The sequence below is a fragment of the Rattus norvegicus genome, chromosome 9 (genome assembly GCF_036323735.1).
Source record: "Rattus norvegicus strain BN/NHsdMcwi chromosome 9, GRCr8, whole genome shotgun sequence".
NCBI lineage: Eukaryota > Metazoa > Chordata > Mammalia > Rodentia > Muridae > Rattus > Rattus norvegicus.
Window position 1 is genome coordinate 73,037,064 of NC_086027.1, and position 22,938 is coordinate 73,060,001.

The 22,938-nt window shown below is 41.2% G+C and overlaps 1 long non-coding RNA gene across 2 annotated transcripts in view; it reads left to right on the forward strand.

Moving 5' to 3' along the window:
- LOC103690543 (uncharacterized) overlaps positions 1–22,938 on the forward strand; it is a 59,553-nt gene that overhangs the window by 16,902 nt on the left and 19,713 nt on the right. Inside the window, exon 1 of one of the 2 annotated variants that reach the window (XR_010054800.1) lies at positions 4,638–14,492. The exons of the other annotated variant lie outside the window; for it this stretch is intronic. This is a non-coding gene — a long non-coding RNA (uncharacterized LOC103690543). Of the gene's footprint in view, positions 1–4,637; positions 14,493–22,938 lie in introns of those variants that run through there. 2 annotated transcript variants of the gene reach the window in all.

The following is a 22,938-nucleotide window of genomic DNA, read 5'->3' on the forward strand; positions in this document are numbered from 1 at the left end:
AGCAACCTGAGCAAGTCAGTAAGCAGCTCTCTTCCATGGTCTCTGCATCAGCTCCCACAGCCAGGTTCCTGTCTTTGTTGCTTCTGATGGTAATCTCATACGTAGAGCCATGAGTGTAAAACCCTTTCTTCCCCAAGTTGCTGTTGGTGATGGTGTCTCATCAGATCTATGGTTGTCCTAGTTAGGACAGTGTGACACACTCCTGTGGTCCTAGTGCTCTCTAGGAGGAGACAAGGGATTGCCTGGGGAAGCTGAGTAGCTAGGCTTGCTGAAAGTGCAAAGATCTGGGTTTGGTAAGACACTCTGCCCCAGCAAATAAAATGGAGAGCTGCCACCATCAAGAAAGACACCAGATGGCAATCTCTGGCTTCCATACACTCATATGAACACAAATCACACACACACACACACACACACACACACACACACACACACACACACCACACACTCACCATACCACATACACTACACACACACACACACACACACACACACACACAAGCCTTCTGAACTTGTATGTAAGTAGCATCATTAATTTCTAAGGCAACACCATCACCTACTTATTCTTCTTGACTTTGAGGGTAGGGGCTTATTTTCCATAGCATCCCGTTGCACCAATGATGCCTTCTCTGTCATAATTAGTTTTTTTGGGGGGGTAGGGGGGCACTACTGTACCCGTTCCATTACTGTAACTTCCAAGAAAATTCTTATTTGTTCCAGATTAGATATTGGATCTGGGAATCATCATAATACCTCTTCAGCTGAATAAACAGCCATACTTCCAAAGCAACACTCCTCTTGCCACTATTCTTAATCCTCAGGATAGTTTCTAATATTGCTAACCCTACAATACTATATATATATAGTCATATTTCCTTGTCCAATAACAGAAGTTATGTAGACATTGATATAGTCAGTATGGCAAAGCCCTGCTGTCTTTGGCCTATGTGCTTTCCACTGAGCAACTTGAGCTCCGAGGTGTTATTTCAGATTTCCACTCCATGCTGGAGGGTTCCCTGGACCAGCCTGCATCCACTTCTCAATGCAAACCTGTACTCCCCTAGCTTCTCTAGCTAGATGTGGTCCAAGGTATACTTCTGGCCAATAAGGTGGAAATGGAAATCTTCTTCTGGCATGCACAGGTTTCCCAGAGCTGCTGTGAAAAGTACCAAAATGGGGTGGGGGAAGGGCTTAAACAGCGGTAACATCATTGCACTGCTCTGAAAGCTGAAAGCTGAAATTGAAGTGTTAATCAGATTGCTTCCCTCTGGCCAAGGGAAGGCCCAGTTCCAGGCCTCTAAAAGTGGCTTATGGGTGACTGCTTCATGTTTACTGGGCATTCTTCCAGCATGCATGTCACTGAACCCACATCTCTCCTTGTCGTGAGGAAACCAGTCATATTGACTCAGGTGCTCACAGATGACCCCCATTTTAATTTGATTGCAACCAAGATCTTGGCTCCAAAGATATCCATTCTCCCAAGGTACAAGGGGCAGACTGCAACATGTCCATTTAGGAGGAGCTCCAGCTCAAACAACACTGAAGGAGTCTCCAGTTTGGGGAGGCTTCTGTTTTCCTCGCAGATGGGACAGCCAATCCACATCTTCCTTGTGCCTTTCCTGTCTACCTCAGTTAGCTAGAGATGCTCAGCCACATTTTAGTTATGAAGGGACAACCAAGAAGACTCAGGGTCAAGCAAAGGAAAAGAATCACTACCTGGATACTTTCCTGCACTAGAAAATTAAGACTGTGTGCTGACAGATACTACATTTATATTTTCCTATTACTCTAGCCAAGCATTTCCCTAAGATAGTACATATTGCTTTTCTAGAAAACATTTGCTACCAGATTATGTCTACAGATGCTTTCCAGTGAGAGGGCAGTTGAATGAATTGAGGACTGAAAGTAGGAGCCCTTACCTGCTTTGGGGGCACATGCTGAAGGGCAAATGCTGAAAAGGGTGTGAGTCAGGAGGACCATGGGTTTAGAGCCAACCCGGAGTGTCCACACCCTTGCAAACCCTTTAAATATGCTTTCTAAAAGAAACATCTGGGCTGAAGTCTGAAGCCTGATTACAAATTTCCATCTATCATCTTTGAAGGTAGTTCTTTTTCTTTCTTTCCCTTTTCTTTCTTTTCTTTTCTTCTTTCCAAAGAACTTTTTTAGGACAGAGTCATGGCCATAGGCAGTCATGATGAAGTCCTGAAGAGGGAGAGCATAAGAACAGATAGCAGCTGTGTGCCATGATGTGGTCCTCGAGGGGAAAGAGACAGAAGCTTCGGTTCCAGAGAACAATGGGGATGGGAGGTGTGTCTTGCACATACAGATTATTGGGGGGGAGGCAGTAAGGGAGAGTAAGCTCCACATAATGTAGCCTAGGCCACAGTACCTAACCTACTGCAGGTAGTTACAAGACAAAAAGGCACTGGGTAGAAGTTAAGTTATAACTAGGGGTTATCTAGGCATCAAAGGGGCTGGACTTACATGAGAGTAGAGAAAGGCAAACTCTTCCTCAGAGTTGCTAGGCCACCACAGAAGTTGGTAGCTGGTCTTAAGGGACTGCTTGGGTATGATATGCCTTTTGGGAGGTGGAGCAATCAGAGGTTCTAACATTACCCATGGAGCTGTCTTTGCCCTAACCCTAACCCTAACCCTTTGGCTCCACTTTTTCTTTATTCTTTCCCGAGACTCATGTTGCTCAGGCTGGCTTCAAGCTTACAGTGTAGGACAGAGTGATTTATTCCTGTTGTTTCCACTTCCCTGCGTCGTGGGATTACAGTCTTAGGCCATCACACTTAAGATATTTGGTATTTAGGGTTGAAACAAAGGCTTCAAGCATGCTCAGTAAGCACTCTGCCACCGATGTTACCTCCCCAGACCTCTGTGTTCTTAAGGACAATTCGGTGTCATCACACCTGGGAGTTGCGCTTGTGCTCCCTTTACAGAGAAATTGTATAGCGCTCTCTGAGTTCTTTTGCTCTGTTTCTTGAGCTTCATTAGACTCTTGGCTTGTCTTCTTCCTTATGGGGTTCAGCTTTTGAAGGTGGCCGTTGTTTCTCAGCCCCCAGTGGGTTTCCTGGAAATCTAGTGAAAGGATCCTACTTGCTATTCGTAGTGTCTTCACTAAAACTGGTATGAGAGAGAATGAGGTTATGACTTGAGGTTACCCTCAGCAGTGGAAAGTTTAGCAAGTCCCTCCATGGATTAGGATGACTGAACATGGGAGCATCTCTGCAGTTCAACTTCAAAGTCCTCCACAGAACTCCAGTCCCTCTCAATGTACTCGATCCTGCAGTGCTGTCTTAGCGTTCTTCAGTGAAAGTGGTTGTTGTAGTTTCAGTGGTCACACTTGATAGAGGTGTTCTCTTGGTGCTCTGTGCAGGCTATGGTCTGTGGTCCTCTAGGCAGAAGGCCTCCTAAGCGTCTGGCCCAGTGCTTCTCTTGGAACCCTATTTATAGCTCTACCTCCAGCAAGAATCAACTCTAATGAAGACTTGTACTCAACATTCAGTTCACCTATCTCCTGCTTCTTGGCTCCAATGAATGTCAGGGTTTGAACAAATTTGGGTTGATTATCTTTATTTTTAACCAGAATCCTAATGAGAACACATTTACAAATAAAGAGTCTCCCTTCCCTTAGAACAGCTCAGGCATTTAGTATTTTATAGCAAGGACTCTAAATAATTGAATAACAAGGTTTTAGGCACTGCACTTAAACGGGACACATGCATCACATATTCAGTGTATGAAACTCACCAAGAAATTCTCAGTCCTTGCATTCTTAGCCTGTGTGATAGATGAAATGCCAGTGCTATAGCCCTATAGGAGAGAGGACACTTTCTGCCTATCCACACGCTGAAACAAATCCAACTCACCCTTGCTCTGCCTGCCCTTCAAGACTCCAACCCCTGTTTTCTTAGTATTTATTTCTGCATAATCACATGTGCATGTGCACGTGTGTGTCTGTCTGTCTACATGTGGGTATGTGCACCTGAGTATAGGCCAGAGGAGGATTTAGGATCCCCTGAACCTAGAGTTATAGGCAGTTGTGTACTACTTGCTATTGGTGCTAGGAACTGAATTTGGATCCTCTCTAAGAGTAGCACACTTAGCCACCAATCCATCTCTCCAGCCCCATCCTTGTTTTTTAATGCTAATTCCTTTAGTCAGTTACCACAATGGTTACCTGTCTCCTCCTTCATTTGTACAGTTGTGGCTGGAGGGAAGTTTAGTCAATTTATTTGATTTGGTTTGTGTGGTCGTTTTTTTTTCAGACAGTGTTGCTGCTATGTAGCCCAAGCTGTCCTGGGTTTAGGTGAGCCTCCTGTCTCAGGCTCTGAAGTGAACCACTAATTTTATTCTAGTCCAAGCTGTCCTGGGTTTAGGTGAGCCTCCTGTCTCAGGCTCTGAAGTGAACCACTAATTTTATTCTAGTCAGAGATATCCCTAGTAAAAAGTTGTTGTTAACAACAATGCCAAGCAACCAGAGCTTCCAGGGACTAAGCCACTACCTAAAGACTACACATGGACTGACCCTGGACTCTGACCTCATAGGTAGCAATGAACAGCCTAGTAAGAGCACCAGTGGAAGGGGAAGCCCTGGGTCCTGCTAAGACTGAACCCCCAGTGAACGTGATTGTTGGGGGGAGGGCGGTAATGGGGGGAGGATGGGGAGGGGAACAGCCATACAGAAGGGGAGGGGGAGGGGTTAGGGGGATGTTTGCCCGGAAACCGGGAAAGGGAATAACACTCGAAATGTAAATAAGGAATACTCACGTTAATAAAAAAAAAAGTTGTTGTTGTTGTTGTTGGGCCTTGAGGATGGCTCAGTCAGTAGAATTCCCACCATGAGTGTAGTACTTGAATTCAGAACACTAGCATCCCCATAAAAGCTGAGGAGTGGCATACATGTAAAATCATAGCACTGAACACAGAGAGACAGACATAGATCACTAAGCTCATTGGCCAGTCAGCCCAGACAAAAATCCATGAGCTCTGCTTTAATGAGAGATGTGTCTCAAATATAAGGTGGACAGAAGGACCCAGCATGATGGCTCGGGAGTTAAAGGTGCTGGCTACCAAGCCTAAAATCCCAAGTTTGATCTCTGGAAGTTGTCCTCTGACCTCCTCATGTGTACACATCCACACTAAGTAAATACAAATATTAAGATGGCAAGCAGTCAAGGAAGTCAGCCAACGCCAAGCCCTGGCCACACACACACACACCCGACTATGGTCGCATACCTACACATGCATACACCCACATGTACATGTATTTAAAACACACACACACACACACACACACACACACAACACACTCGTGCTTGTGTTTGTGTGTGTGTGTGTGTGTGTGTGTGTGTGTGTGTGTGGTTTCTTTCTCTTTTCCACCAGGAAAAAAATCATTGTGTTTGAGAGTAGATCAGTATGTCAAGTTTTCTTGAAATATTCTTGAAAGCCATTTTCTGACTGAGATGTCTAGAGGGCATATCTAAATGGGGCCACCAGGTAAAAAAGCAGGACAGCCTCACACACTTAGGAGGCATGAGAAGGAATAAAATGGAAAGGGGAAAAAAAATCTTATTAGGTTTTATAGGTCAGGGAAATCCTTTCTAGCCTGGATTTCTAAACTCTCTGAATTTTAATTGAAAGTATTTCTCCAGGGTATTTACTTTAACATGACTGTGCACTCTCAAAAAAATATTCCCTATCCATATGAGAAAAATATTACAAATATTCCAGGAAGACAAGATTGCATTAGCAGGAAGAGTTGATGATGTGCCCCTTCTGTGTGGGACAGTCACCATAAATTGCTGGCAACTATGGGATGCCAAGCCTATGTGGAGCATCTCTGCATATGGGGGCGAGGGTTACAGCGGCCCCCTCCCCCACCAAGGACTCACCATTTTAAAATTTAAAAACAGCTCGTTTTTTTAAAAAGAGCAATATTCCTCTCAAGATTTATGGACATCTACACCAGAAAATGTCCCCAAATTAGTAAAAGGTGAGTTTGAACAGATTTGGAAATTATTGTTAGAAATGAATGAAAACTAATGAATAAAACTTTAAGCCACTTTTGTTTTCATTTGGTGTTCAAATGCAAAGTACTGCTTCTTCTTTTTTACTGTACATACACACATTCCAAAAGGCAGACATTCTCTCTCTTTCTCTCTTTTTTTTTTTTTTTCCGGAGCTCAGGATCAAACCCAGGGCCTCTACCACTGAGCTAAATTCCCAACCCCCAAAGGCAGACATTCTTAATTGTTCCTTTGTATCCCATGTAAAACCAACTGCTAAGTATTATTCTCCATCCTTAAAGAAACCAATCCATGTTAACATTTTTGTCCATTTTTTTCTTTCTGAATGTAGGCTCATTACTTCAATTTTTATTGCTAGTTATTAATGAGGATTATAATGCCATACTGGTTTAAATACTGCCTTTGTCTTTCTGCCTCAATATATGTTTTTATATTATATATTTTCATCTTCATTGTGTTACCGAAGCACATATTTGCCCTGAAGTATCTGAAGTACGTAATATGCAAAAATCATTGAATTGAAAAGAAAGTGAGGTCAGGAGTCATGAAGAAATGTCCTTTAGCCTCCCTATGCTGGAGTTAATTAGCTCGTGTCTGATCATGTATGCGAAGGAACACACAATTGAAGTGTGACTTGGCTGTAGAACCTGGTTTCAAAATGTGCTTTTGTTCGAAAGTCTTTACACCTTATAGTGCATTGAATGGTCTCAAAGCAAACCCACCCGGGTGAGCCATAGCTTTTACTGGACAGTTTTTTAAGAAGTCTGAGTGGGAAGCTTGGCAAGCTTCCTCTGAGCAGGCATCCCTGATTGCCTCTCCCAGCTCTGACTCGCTTTCTACGCAGGTGCCCCAGGGAAATCTGCTCACTGACAATACAGCAGAGGCTGCCTCCTTCCTGCTCTATAGTCCTGCCTGCAGTGGGAGTGAGGTTTCCCTCTCAGATTCCGAGCTGAAAACCGGGTCTTAGCATACAAGGAAGCTCAGTACGTTCCTATTCAGCTATCCCTGGTCCAGAGCTCATAGCTATGGTGTCTCTCTTTCCTCAGTCTCATTCTGTCCCAAGGAACTTTGCGGCATCTGAATCTCAAAAACAACAGTGCACTGACATAGGCAAGGCTCCACTCACAGCATGTGGAGCAGAGAGTGCTTTGACCCAGCATGAAATGCAATGCTAGCTGGGAGTCGAAGGATGATGGAAGCCATTCTCTCTTTGAAACCTGCAAGACTATTCACTTCCCATGCTAGGGTACAAGTGACACTTTCCAGTATTCGGCCAATTGATTCTAATTTTAGCTTAAGCACTCTCTTGTTTTTACTCTCCGTTTACATTCAGACCTAACAACTTCTTCCTTGGTAAGCTCTGAGGCCCAATTGCATGTGCCCAGATTTTACACATATGTAGCATTTCATGGGAACAATGATTGATTTTCTTTTTTAATAAAGTCAGCTAGTGTAATGGTTGACTTGGGAGTAGACATCCAATCAGGGTGAATTTCAGAATGTTTCTACAATTTAGCTGAAGAGATTGGCTCTAGCTGCATTGATCTAATTTTGGGCATAGCCAGGCTGGGAGCCTGAAGTCGCCATGTTACAAGAATGAAGCCAGAGAGGAGCAACAGGAAATGGTGAGGCAAAGCTAAGAGATAGACCCACCTACCTTGCTGAAGACTGAATCATACTCATCTAACGTTTCTCCTGTTCTTGTCATTTTAGTTATAAGCTCAATCTTTAGCCTGAGTAACCTTTCATTGAGTCCTCTGTCACAACTTTTATAAAATGATCTCCTAACAGATTGCACAGGACAGTTGTTTGTTTGTTTGTTTGTTTGTTTGTTTTTTCCAGAGCTGAGGACTGAACCCAGGGCCTTGTGCTTGCTAGGCAAGCACTCTACCACTGAGCTAAATCCCCAATACCTATACAAGACAGTTTTATGTCAACTTGATACAAGCTAGAGTCATCAGAGAGAAGGGAGCCTCAATTGAGAAAATGCCTTCATTAGATATGCTGTAGGCAAGCCTGTATAGCATTTTCTTAATTAGTGGTTGACGGGGGAGGGCCCAGGCAATTGTGGATGGTACTGTGTTGTGTAAGAAAGCAGACTGAGCAATCCATGAATGGCAAGCCAGTAATTAAGCAGCACTCCTCCATGGCCTCTGCGCCAACTCCTGCATCCAGGATCCTGCCCTGCTTCAGTTTCTGTCCTGAGTTCCTTTGATGATGAACTGTGACATGGACGTGTAAGCTGAAAAACTTCTTTCTCTCTAATAGCTTTGATCATGGTGTTTCAACACAGCAATGGTAGTGCTAACTAAGACAAATATCTCTTTTTGCTACATATATTGTAGAATAATCCAGTTATTCACGGTATTGTTGTAAATTGAAAATGTGGTAATTTACATACAGGAGCTTTCAAGAGTGCAAACAAAAACGAGAAAGACTGTCAGCATTCTTCCATAAAGGTGACATCCTATTGAAATATTTTTCTTCCCATCATGATTGAATTTGTCATACCTTCTTTTGAACTTAAATTAATCTCAGGAAAACCTACCACTAAGTGAATAAGCCTAAAGCCCTACTCTTCTCTAATACCTCTTACACTATCTGTTCCCAAATTCCAACAGATGTACTGAAATGTCTCTTTAGTCCATTCACTTCTTGTCACTACTTTGACCAAAGTTGTCATTAGTTGTTATATGAACTGATAAACTTGGATTCCGGTGTGGACCACTGAGGAAAGAAAGGCAGGTTGGGAGTACTGATTATTTACTTGCCACGTGACAAAATATACCAAACATAATGACCCAAAACAAACCAAAATAGATTGAGTTATTCTGTAGTTTCTGTGAGGTTGTGTTTGAGAGTAGCTCAGCTAGATGGTTCATTTAGGGTCTCTTGTAGTTAAGGTGCTGGCCAAGGTTGCAGGCATCAGGGGCTTGGCTAACGCTGGTCTCCTTCCAGTTTGGTTGACTAGAAAAGGCAAGGTAGGGGTCGAGTTCATGCTGGTTGCTAGCAGGAGGGGCCACTTGTGACAAGGGGTATCTTTTTGGGAGTCATTTTCATGACATAGCAGCAGCCTTCTCTTACAGTGAGTGGTGTGCAAAAGACTTTAAAGGAGCCACAGCCTCTTCTAAAAACTAACTTTGGAAGACAAATGCCATTACTTTCACAGTGTCATTTGAGGTATAATGATCAGTGCTCTCTGGTGTGAACAGCGGTACCCAGTGGTGAAAACACTAAGAGCTGTGGTCGTCTTGGAAGCTGGCCACAAGATGCTGAAAACTTCAGTTTGGGGTGTTTGGTTTTGCATGTAAACACTTAGTGTCAAGGTAGACTCTAAATCGGGTAACAAGCTAGATTTATGAACTATGGTACAGATACGCAGTAGGAGTCATCAATACAGGGAGGGTTGCTAAAGGCAGTGATCTCCCAGGCATAGAGAGGCCTGTGAAAGACAGAACCAATGATATTTAAAGATGAACAGAGTAAGGAGGGCTGCATGCAGAAGACAAAAAATTCAACAAGAGAAATGGAAGGCCAAGTAATACCATCTAAACCCAAGGAGTTCCAGGGGGAAAATCCCTAAGATTCCTCTGAACTCTAGAGTTCTCTCATGTCAGGCATAACTGTAACTATTAATTTTATTAAGGGATGGAGACAATTGAAACAGAATAGGGGGGAAAAAAACAAAGAGGTCACAGGGATTTTTCTGTCTAACAGATTCATTAAATTTCTCATTCTCTTTGATAGGGCACAGGATGTATGCCCATGCACTTGCCTGTGGAAGTTGGAGAGCTACCTCAACTGCCTTTCCCTATGGTTTCCCCACCTGACTTCTAGAGCCAGGGTCCCCTCTCTGAACCAGAATTTCCCATTTAGGCTTCACTGGCTGGCTGAGAGTTCCAGGGTTCCTTCTGTCCCACTCCCCCACTGGAATTACAAGTGCAGTCTACTACACCCAACTCATTCATGGGTGCTGGAGATTTGAACTCAGCTATTCATGATTTGTAGAGCATGCACTTTATCCACTTGTCTTCTCTCTGTTTTGTCCTTATATTTCTTCCATTTTTTTCCCAGTCACAAAAGACTAAGTTGTCATCTAAAATGTCATACCTGATATTTTAGGACAAAAGAAAGAAAGAAAGAAAGAAAGAAAGAAAGAAAGAAAGAAAGAAAGAGAGAAAGAAAGAAAGAGAGAGAGAAAGAAAGAGAGAAAGAAAGAGAGAGAGGGAGAGAGAGGGGGGAGGGAGGGAGGAAGGAAGGGAGGGAGAAAGAAAGAACCCTATTAATTTTATTAAAAGTAAACTAAAAGAATTGTTTTGTGTTTATCAACTTAATGTATTCGTCATAGACTATCATAGTTTGTAACAATTTTGCACAAATTGTGTTTTGGGTTGATTTTTTTGATATTTTGATATTTTGATATTTTGATCATTATAATTCCAAGAATCAAGCTTTAGGCCACAGAATTCTATGAAGTATGAGTATGAACTACCATTAATACATTTGAATTTTTTTTATCTTTTTGTCTTTGAAAACCTTCAGGTTCTGTCTGTATGACTCAAGAGATTTGTTTTGTTTTATTTAGGGCAATTTTAGCCAATCTATTATCTATTTATCCTGCACCTGGCCAAATACATTTGCTCTGACCCATTTCTTAGACAGCTGTTTTCTGTTAACTTTCCAGGGAGAAAAGTACTTGGTCAGCCAAAGAAAATACTGCAAGTGCCAGCAAGGGAATCTTGCATGATAACTTAGCAAACCGATTCTATTTTGACCCTCTTCATTCTGTTTCAGAGCATTCAAATTCAAGTCCCTTCAGGTTGGACTGAATGAGGAGGAAAATATCCAAACTTTACATTAACCCATAAATAACATTCTTCCCATACAAATGAAACCTCCAAATGGAACTAAAGCCTGCACTTCCAACTATCTTAAAGCTAAGATTGGAAGTCCTAATATACCCAATTTTCTGCCCTCTCTTTCCTTCATTACAGAATTGGCACAGGAAACTCTCTAATCCTTGCTGGAATCCTGCCATCTCTGGCAGAGAGCAACGGACTCTTCAATTGTGACACAGTAAAGCATTTCACAAAGCTGTGGAAGGACAGTTCTGGTGAAAGAAAGCTACTCTCCAGCAGTTTCAGCCCTGACTTAGCTGTTGTAGTCAGGGTGGCCAGAGAGCCACCCCCTTAGGGAATGCTACAGTTTACAGATTGAAATTGTACCTCACCCACATTCAGGTGGTGAAAACCTACCTTCCAGTGCCTCAGCTGTGACTGTGTTTGGGGGTGGGAATTTAAAAGAGGCAATTGAATTAAAATGGGGTCATTACTATGGACCCTAAACTAGTGACCTTCTCAGACACAGAGGGAAGACTAAGAAGGAAAAAATGATTACCTATAAATGAGAAACAGAGAGAGAGAGAGAAAGAGAGAATGCTCAAAAGAAACTAATCTTGACAATGCCCTGAACTTAGATTTCAGCTTCTTGAACTATGAGAAAAATTGTTTCTGCATTGAATGCAACCATTCTGTGACATGTGGTTGTGGTGGCACTTGTACACTCCTTCACTCAGCAACAGTGATGAGCAGCAGTAGCTCCATGTCTGTGTTATTGGGAGGCTGGCTCTTTGAATCCAGAAACTCAAATGTAGTAGCCAGTGAGCTCCACGTCTGCACCTCTTGGCTAATCAGGCTTCTCTTTCTGAGTAGATGGAGTCTTCCCTCCTTGGTTATTGGTTATTTTCTTGGACTCAGTTATTTTCAAATCCATGTACAAGATATTATAACCTAAATTAGTCCCAGCAGGAAGTAGCTAGAGAGCTAGCTTCTTTCTGTGAACGCACACATGCATTAATAACTGATAAATATTCTAATAAGTGTTTTAAAGGTCAACAAGAGGCAGATTCTTGGCAAGGCAAAGAAATCGTGTACATAAGCTGTGTGTGTGTGGGGGGGGGTGGAATTCAGAGCCTGTTTATGTTTTCCCTTTAGGTCATGTATGGAGGCATGAGGATTTATATGACTCCACCAGGAATAGTGAACGCCTGTCCTGGACAAGTTGGTAGAGACACTTTTCCCTTTAATTCAGAGTGTGTGTTTGAGAAAATTTCCACAAGAAATGTATTAAACACAGGAAATGGAGAGCATTAACTTAGGAATTGAAATAAGGGGGACAAGGTGACTTCTTGGCGTGCATTACATTATCCCACCATGTCTGTAGGATTTGGCTTCTCTGGGATAGCACCATTCCATGCAGACTTCCCAGCCTCTCTGAGAAGGAGGGGATAGAACGGGTGGGGAAGAGCCAACTGACAGATACTGACACAGGATTCCCAAGCTGGTCCTGCATCTGCCACCTAGAGTAGGACTCTAAGTCCTGGTGAGGTGCTCCTCTGAGCATGCGTCTTAAAGCACACCTGCATTCTTCTGGAAGGCATGCACTTGTTCCACTTGCTAATGCAGTGAGTGTGTGTGTGTGGGGGGGTAGCATTCAGTGGTTTTACTTCCATTCCTCCTTATTTATAACCATAAATACAGGGACAAACTAAGGCAAAGGTCTCCTCCTCTTGGCATCCATAGGAAGCATATTGGTTCAGCAAATCTTCCATTTCACTTCGGTTTATTCTTCTTTGTGCTAAATTTAAGTCAAATTAAAATCAATTTTCACTTCTTAAAATGGTAAGTTTGAGGTGATCTGCTGTAACGAAGCCCTTTATCTACCTGATCTCTCTTAAAATAGCTTTTTACCTGAGCAATCGGGGAGTATGAATTCTGGGTTGTGGGATTTACTGCCTCTGTCTCTTTTTTCCTTGTTTCTGCTTTCCCCTTGAACACTTCCAGAGTGCTTAAAGTAGTTTTGTCATGTAGACATATTATGATGTAAGATCTATAAAGTTATTTTTCTTTACAAATCGGACATCCACATCTAAGTGAATTAATAAACATATCTAAGGTTTTTTTTTCCTCTCATTGGTGAAAGTGAACTTTGCAGTTCAGACCCAGACAATAATGTTTGTATTTTGGGTCAAACTGCCTATTTTGCCCCGATGAATGTGCATCATAGTCAACTCCAAGGCTCACTCAGTGCACTGGAGACAGAACACACATCCCATACTTCCTAGCATTCTCTATGCTATGATCCACAGTACCCACTTTACAAGACAACTGGCTATGTGTGCAAGGTACGCCTCCGTCATGAAAACCAGTATTGTCTTTCTATCTATCATAATGGTTTCCAGAGAACACAAGTCACAAAATCCTGGCATACAAATGCAGAAATCATGTTCTAGTTCAGACGTTGCTCTTTCTAGTTGAGGAAACCCAGAGAGATGAGGTGTCTTCTCACCCGAGGTCATCAGCATGCTAAGGACAAAGCCTACTGAACTACGTACAACTGTGCCCTTTGGGTTTCAGCTCACTATGTTTATCCCAAGCTTGAGACATCCCTGGCTTTCATTTCCTTTGTCCTGGCTTTGGCTTCTATCTACTGCGTTGTTGTTGTAGTATTGTCACATCGTTTCAAGGCATGAATGACAATAGGTCCCGGATAAAAATAAGATCAGAGCACAGAACAGCTCTCCTAACTCCCCAGGCCCAGCTGTGTCTGAAAAAGCATAAAGACATGCACTGCAAACAGGACACTACACGCTACTCACAGGCTCTCTTCCCAAGTAGAACATTCTCAAAGGATGATTTTTTAAAATGTTTTTACAGATAAGATAGAGAAAATGTATGCGTCTATTCAACTTTAAATAATCATGGATAAGTGAGAATAGAATTTGTTTTAGAAACCAATAGAGCACAAAATTTGAAAAAAATGAAAGGCGATACTTATTTGAAGAGGAGAGATACTTCTGAAGTTTGATATACACTTAACTAGATGTAAAAGTCTAAAATAAAAACAGTTGTAAAGAATGATTTGAGACAGCTGCTGCGGTAAATGTGACACCAGAAGATGCTCAGCCGGTGAGAGGTGGCCTTTTAGGGAAAGGTAAGCATGCTCAAACTTTTATCACACTGTACTTTTATGGAAATATGTTACAATGGAAAGACGCCCATGTGAAAAATCATAAACCTTTGACTACAAATTGAAGATCTATAATTTAAAATGTTTTATGCCTATAGGAATCTCTTATGCAGGCATGTCTGAGTACCATGTGCTTGTCTGGTACCCACAGAGCTCAGAAGAGGGTGTGGCATCCTCTGAGACTGGAGTTACAGCTATGAACTGTCACGTGACATAGGTGCTGGGAACCGAACCTGGATCCTCGGGAACTGCAGAAAGTGCTCTCAAATACCGTTCCACCACTCCAGCCCCCACTACAGGGATTTGGAAGAAAATATTTACATGATGATTATGGTGGTACAAAGGAAGTGTACTGAATCTGATCATCAAAACACAACTGCATATCAATAACATCGAAGGAACAGTAAACTGAGCTTCAATGTATAATAGGTTAGTATATGTGTGACCTAAAAATATTTAGTTATAATTTACTAGATTACCTCATGCTAGATGACTGCTTACTGTCTTTGTCAATAACCTATTGACCAAGTAAAATCACCAGGACAAAAGAACCCATTGCATTAATTTTTCATGTATTTATATTTTTATGGCTTCTCAATTTGCACTCTTTGTCCATAAGAGCAATAACTAAGGTTGTAGATTTTGTACTTTCTATAGAACATTTTCATACTGGGAGGAAATAGTGGCCATCCTTAGAAAAATCTTCCTTTGGCTTAATGGCCTTAGATTCCTTGTTGGAACAAGACAGGGTGAACTTGGTAAAGTGAATGCAGACCCAAAAACTGCACAGTCTGAGATATGAACTCCTTGGGATAGGGCCTAAGCCCCATACAACCCTTTCCATGGTCAAAGACAGAAACAGGGTGTGACGGTTTGTATATGCTTGGCCCACTATTAGGAGATGTGGCCTTGTTGGAGTAGGTGTGTTACTGTGGGCATGGGATTTAAGGCCCTACTCCTAGCTGCCTGGAAGTCAGTTTTCCACTAGCAGCCTTCAGATGAAGATGTAGAACTCTCAGCTCTGCCTGCACCATGCCTGCCTGGATGCTGCCATATATCCGTGATGATAATGGATTGAACCTCTGAACCTATAAGCCAGCCTTACAAGGATGTTGTCCTTTACAAGACTTGCCTTGGTCATGGTGTCTGTTCACAGCAGTAAAACCCTAACTAAGATACAGGGTTCTAATTACTCCCTCTGGGGAACGGGGTGGGGTAGTAACCTTAGGAGTCAGATGTGAAAAAAATGTCAAGTTCCAAAATAATCCTTATAACACAGGAGTTATACAGGCTATTAACTTAGTATACAAATTATATTCTAGGATAATATAGACAAGTATTCAAAATCTTCATTAAAAATCAAATATGTAAATGCATATTTATCTCATTTCTATAACCTGATCAACATTATAAGTAATAACTAGATAATTATGATGTGGAGGTCTTAAGTTCTATTTCTGCTAGTTATGGAACACCAAGGTACAGCAATGAGGAGTTAGCTTTTGTTAAAGTAGTTATGTGGGAGGCAGCTAATAAGAATATATTGACATTATATACACTTGTTTTTCCACAAGAACCACAGCAATCAAATCACATTAAACTTAAAAGAATGCACTACGATACTTACTACCTGAAGGTGACCAACAGATCTTCTTTAAGCAGCTAATGGCGGAATTAGGAGAGTAATGTTTGATTTGCCCACAAAACTCATTATTTCTTTTTCTATTCCTGGGATTCATTTATCTCACTTATCTGTGGCCTGTTTAGTATGGATCTAGGTCAGTTTTAAATGAGGAAGAAAAAAAAGCATTTGGGGTAATGAGAAGTCCATATGTTAAAAAAAAAAAACCACCTGTAGATATAAATAGACTGCAGGCCTTCCTTAAGTCACAAACACCACTTATGAACACAGGTGTATGTGAGCAGAGCCCCGAAGAGTGCGGAATTGATCCAGCCAATGTTATTTGTGTAGGTTCCATTAATGAACAGAACCAATGTTTGAATGGGAGGCTCCTACCACCCACTTACTGAATTACGATGAAGAAATAGTAAACAGAAAGTCCCAATTTTTATATTTAAATCCCTGAATATTTGAATGCTAACTAATATACCAGCTAAAATGCATATGTATTTTTCAGATGTAGACACCTCAGAGTCTATGTCAGTGGTTCTCAACCTTCCTGATGCTGCGACCCTTTAATATAGTTACCCATGTTGTGGTGACTCCAAGCCATAAAATTATTTCATTGACACCGTAATTTTGCTACTGTTGTGAATCACAATGTAAATATCTGATATTCAGGATATCTGATGTGTGACTTCAAAGGGGTCACCACCTACACTTTGAAAACCAATGATCTACATAAAAGACATGTATGAACCATCGTGGGTCCATGAGTGTATTAAAGAGGGATAATCTATTGTTCTTCATTTGAGGAAAATCGAGTTTTCTGTATTTGTAAGCCTGTTTCCAGAATGAGAAGCAAACCACCTATGTTTGGTAAAGGAGTGTGTCAGTAGAGCATCACATTGGCTCGTCTGCACAGCCTTTTCTGCCGACACATTAACATGTCATACTATGCAGCACTGGCTGCTGGATATAAAGTGCATTAGCTCAGCTCAGTGTAGCAAACCACCGGGGGATACCATATGGATCTATTCTCCTCTGTCTTAAAAATGATCATTTACACAATCTTCCTCAATCTCTGTCCATTCTGGTCTTGTCTCCACGATGAGCAGTCATCTGTTAATTTCCCAAATAGCCCCTTTAACAAGCCACTTCCACTTTTCAAGCCCTGTGTGCTGCGCTGCATTTAGTTGGAAGTTAGTCTGATTTGTTAAATGTCTAAGTTCCCATCGTTTATGTGGTTTTTTATGGTCTCTTCACATGTTGCCTCCATGCTAATTGGTTTTTTTCTCAATCTTATTTCCCCCCAAAAGCACTGTTATTTTTGCTGTGAGCTGTTGGTTTTGGTTCTTTGGTTTTTTATTCCTATCTAAAATAAGAAATGGAGATGAAAGATCATCACTTCTATGGAACATTTCTATTCACTTATTATACTAGTAATGTAGTATATCTGTCCAGTAATTATTATCCTTAAACCAGTCTCTCTCTCTCTCTTTCTCTCTCTCTCTCTCTCTCTCTCTCTCTCTCTATATATATATATATATATATATATACATATATATATATATGAATATATTTAACTGTGGTGGTTTGAATGCTTGTTCACAGACACTGGCACCATTAGGAGGTGTGACTTTATTGGAGGAGGTGTGGTCTTGTTGCAGGAACTGCGTCACTGTATAGGCAGGCTTTGAGGGCTCCTAGTGCTCAAGTTCTGCCCAGTGTGAAGGAGAGAGTCTCCTTCTGGCTGCCTTTGGATTAAGAGGATCTCAGCTTCTTCTCCAGCACCATCTCTGCCTGCCTCTGAATCTATAAGCCAGCCCCAGTGAAATGTTGTCCTGTATATGAGTTGTCTTGTGTCTCTTCGCAGCAATGAAACCCTAACTACGACAGTAACCGAGCCTTCCTATACATTTTATCATTTAATCCCACCCCAAACACCCACTACAGATACCGATCGACTGGAAACTACATATTGAGTAGGGACCATGTCACTTTGCCACCCAGTTCTCTCTTTTACTTGCCATCGTCCCGTGTACTTCCCCAGTACATAAAATCTGCACAAGTACGCATCAGTGTTGTAAGAGAACAATGGCACTAGTATTAACTTAGTGATGCTAACACTGTAAGACGAACAAATAGGCATCTTCAGATCCGACCAAAAGCTTAAGCAGCATTTAAAACTTTGTTTGTAAGGGGGAAAAAAGGAAAATGTTTACTTCCTGTTTTGGGAAAGAATCTGACTGTCCCTGTAACGCAGACTCCAAACAGCACTGTATTCTGGTGCTGCGGGGCTTGAAGGGAGAAGTCAAAGAAACGGAAGCCTGGCTTTCATCGTTAGAAACGTGTGATCTAACCACAGAGCATGACCTCCAAATGAAACACCTTATAGGTGAGTATATGGCATACTGAGGAAAAGATGAGCTGTGAAGGTGATTTCTTTTTAAGATTTATTTATTTATTTATGTGAGTACACTGTTGCCACCTTCAGACACACCAGATCCCTGTTGCAGATGGTTGTGAGCCACCATGTGGTTGCTGGGATTTGAACTCAGGACCTCTGTTAGAGCAGTCAATGCTCTTAACCACTGAGCCATCTCTCCAGCCCATGAAGGTGATTTTTAAATGGGAAGCAGAGAAGAGCAATCCATAAACACCTTAATAAGGAAGGCCTCCTAGAAAAGATGGGTTTGTACCTGCTTGTCAGAGGGCAGCAGATGAGCAGTGGTGGGGGGACTTTGGAGTACTAGAGCCTTCCAGAGAAAACCACAGAAGGGGAAATGGAATCTACTGAGGAGACAACAGAAAGTCTACAGGCAAGAGAAATCCCAGTGATGAGAGAGCAGTCCAGAGAGGATGTCGGTGCGGGAAGTTTGTTAAGCCTGTGAAAAAGTTGGACCTGTTAATGTAAGCATTAGTAACTGTTGTTAGAGGGTCATCAACTGTGGACTTGAGGGCAGCTGGTTTTGCTTTTGAATGTTTTATGATCTGGATAAATGAAAGAAAATCACAGCAATCAAGTGACATGCTGTTAATGTATGCACTTATATACTATGTGAAATATATAATATATAATATTCAGTAAGTCATGTGTATATAATGTATATATGTGTGTAATATATATGTGCATAAGCCATAAATACATATACATATACATATACATATACATATACATATACATATACATATACATATACATATGCATATACATATACATACATACATAATACACACACACACACACACACACACACACACACACACACACACACATACATATACGGCTTAGCCTACACTGAGCAGCGCCTCCTGGGAAAGGAAAGGAGATCTGATGCTATTTTCTCCCACCTTGAGCATGTACAAAAGTTGTTCCTCCCATGGATCACTACCAGCTATTGACTTACACTTACACTTGCCTTTCGTCTAGGCAATGTTCTATAGATCCCCCTTAACTTCCTGTTCTTCCCAGACTAGTGACCCAAAGCATATCCAGAACCTCCCATTACTTGTGATTTCACTTTTCCTGGTCAACCATGTTCGGAAAATATTAATATCTGTTTTGATTTTTTCAATAGATCATATTCACATGACATTATATGACATTTTATCCCAATTGTTCCATTTTTTTATTGGTTATAGTTTATAATCTCATACTGTGACCAATTCATAAATTAAACATCATTACAGGTATGGGTCAAAAGCACAGTTCATACAAAGTTTGAGTCTACTCATGGCTCCAGGCATCTGCATAGGATTGCAGAGGGTATCCCCACCGACTAAGAAGGATCTGCTGCTACCTCAGGGGAAAGAGGAATTCATTTAGTACCCATACATCAGTCTAGGGAGACCCGTCTATTTTCTCTACTAAGCTCTATATAAACTATCTTACTCTTTTCAATACCCTACAGAATTTATACTCACCCTTTTGGGGAACATGGCCATTGTACCAAGTGATGGATCTACTCAGGAGTTAGTTTGTCATATCTTGTTACTTGTTTCATAATGCCATTCCTGAATCACTTGTGTCTCTAACTTCATAACTCTTCTAAGAACACCAGTGTATTACATTTTGGGTATCATCTGATATCTGTCTTTGTTTTCAGGTACACAGTGGGCATTCAATAAATGCCCTTCCATCAGACCTAATTTTTAAGTCAAAGGAGAAGTCAATGGTTTGTAATTATGTCTAAATCTTTGTGACTGGAGAAGAAAAGAAGTGAACATGTATTTCAGCCTTGAAATGGCATGGGAAAAAATTTTTCCTCTGTAGCAATTTTAGTAGATGATATTAGATTTACCATGTAGTGGGGATCATGGAAGTGCAATACAAAATCCAAATGACAGTATGAAATATATTCTGTGTGTGTTCACAAAACTCCATGGGATTGATCACCATCCCCTTGACGGAGTTAATATGAACTCCACTGGCAGTAACCCATGGACCTCTAATAGAATTCACCGATGGGAAATAGTAACAGTTCCTATGGAAGTATTACCTTCACTGCCAGTCGTGATCTATGGATGACAGCCTCCCAGAAAACACATTGACACAATAGGCTGTAATGGCTCAGATGGGGCCTTTATGTGCTATCGGGCCAGTGATCCGCAGACAATGTCTCACTGGGAGGTTTCTCAATTGCCTTCTCCAGAGCTTTTTCTCATTCTCCCACAGCCTGTCCAGGTACTTTCCCTGAGCTCAGGGACATCTGCCTGTGCTCTTGGACCTCGAAACTTGCCTCAAGTTATTTCCATTACACTAATGAGCCCCAGTAAAGCCAATGAGAAAATGAAGGATAGCTACAGATGAAAGATCTTATCTAATCTGAAATAACATAGGAATAGCTGTGTTTGCTTAGGAAGTATAATTAAGCCCCAACAATCAGGGTTGCATTTTATATCAAGTCCTGCTGGCCAGTTTGAAGACTGCTTTGTTCATACCTAAAGAGGTTACGCAATGTCTGTGCCTGCCAGTCATTCAGTCAATGGGTATTTGATGCACCTACTAATAATCATGCATGGCATATAAAGTAGGTCTACATTGTAGCCCAGTGTCTGAGCCCAAAGAACTTTCAGTTGAGGGCAAAAAGGTAAAATTGACCAAGTTTACCACTTGGGACTGAATAGCTGAGTTGCTGTATTTCATGTACTTTAAGCTGTGCACAAGTGTGCATTTGATGCTGAAAAAAATCATTGTTTGAAACATTAGCCCTTTAATCAAGAGAAACAATGGCCACATGACACAGCACTGGACAAGAGATTGGGCTGTCCCTGGCAGAGAAAGTCAGCTAGTAATAGATACTGAAAAGCCCTGACTCACATTCTTAAGGTAAGTCAAGGACATATGAGAAGGAGGATTTGGGGAAGGGGAGAGATTATTAACATGTATTAGCATCAATCATGCCCCAGACACTTGACAGATTGCCCCATTTTACCTGATCACATGTCTAAGAGGTAGTGATTGCTAGTCATTTCACACATGAACGGTGGCTCCCAGAGATTACTGGTTTGCATAAGGCCACACAAGTAGACAATGACAGAGTCAGGCCCCAAGCCCAGATCTGTCAACTCCAAGGCTTACACTCCTTTTGCTCCATCATGCCAGCTCACTTTGCTTCATCTTGACCAAAGCACATGCATAACAACTGTACCTGCCCCCCTGTTGAATAAGCAGAGTCCTTCGATGTTGTCTCCTGACTCAGGGATAGGTGAGAAAAACGGAAAGCAAGAGGATACAAGTGAAGGACAGACTCAAGTGGCACTTTCAACTAATTCACACAGCTAAAGACAAGCCTGATTTGTGCCAAGATGCCATGAAATACATCAGTCATCCATCCTGACTGGTCAGTACAAAGCCAGTTAAGATCTAATCTATGTTTTAAAATATCATCACTCGAATTGTACATAGGATGATGAAATTTGAGTACACACGCTGTTTTCTTTAGAAGAATTATGTTGCATCTGAATGCATCTCTAAATACCAAAGAACGCAAGCAAATAGTACTTATGGCTGGAGAGAAATCCACGCTAAGAAAAATTCAATTCCAGGGGTAGCGACCAGCAAGTCCCAGATGCCAGGAAAGCAAGAGGCTCCTGGGACCCAACAGGGATGAGATTAGCTGAAATGTCCAACAAAAGGGAGGGGGAACCTGTAGAGACCATGTCCAGAAGTTAGCAAGGCCCCCAGTTGGGGGATGGGGCCACCCACCCTTCTCAAAATTTTAACCCAGAATTGCTCCTGTCTAAAGGAAATTACATAAAATATCCAATAAAAATAATAAAGGAAATAAAAAGGATTAAAAAAGAAAAAAAGAATACAATTCTTAAAATCGTGCACAAACTATTTAAAAAAAACCCTTAAGACTATAAGAAAACACACTCAAGGTTTTCATTGTAAGTATATATGACTGTCTTGATTTGGTGAAATGTGTGACATCAAGGAATTATTGTTGTATTTGTTGTATATGTATTTAAAACATAAGTGATCCTACTCACTATACCTTCACCTTCAAAATCTAACTCTTTAGACACATTTTAACAAGTTACTGGACATTTGCTTTTCTCTACTTATAAATGAACATAAAATATATCAACGATATATTTCTGTTTTTTAAAAATGAAGTAATATAAGCTGTTGAAACATTTTACACATATTGTAGCATGGATGTCTTCTCTTGTCAATACATAAGATCCATTTTGATCTTTTTAGGAGCTACATGGTATCTGTGCATGACTGCCCAGCAGTTTCAAATATCATTGATTATACAGCGTTTTCAGTGTTTTGATGTCTGATGTTGCCATAAACACCTTTGCACATTTTTGCACACATTTATGAGTATTTTGATAGGATATTAGAAAAATTCTCTAGAAGTATCATGTGCCTATTTTGTAGACATTCTTGATTTTATTTATTCTTTCTCTATGTAATTTACTGATGCATTATCGTACCAGTATTACATGTAATGGTTAAGAATGCATTCAGTGTAGGTTTTGGTTATGTATAATTTCTAAATATGATGTAGCCTTGATACCTGCGCAGTTCACTCTCAGTCACGGTTGATGGTCCCCATGGGAGGGAAAAAATCAAGCATTATCCACATAGGCTTTGAAGCCCTTCCAAAACTCATACTAGTAATCTGTAAGGATGAAGTTTAAGTAACCAGAGAGAGTTTTCTGGAAGACCTGGAACTTTAGCTACAGCTTGAAACATGAAGACTGGTGTAACTGAAGGAGTCGAGAATGTAGAGTCAG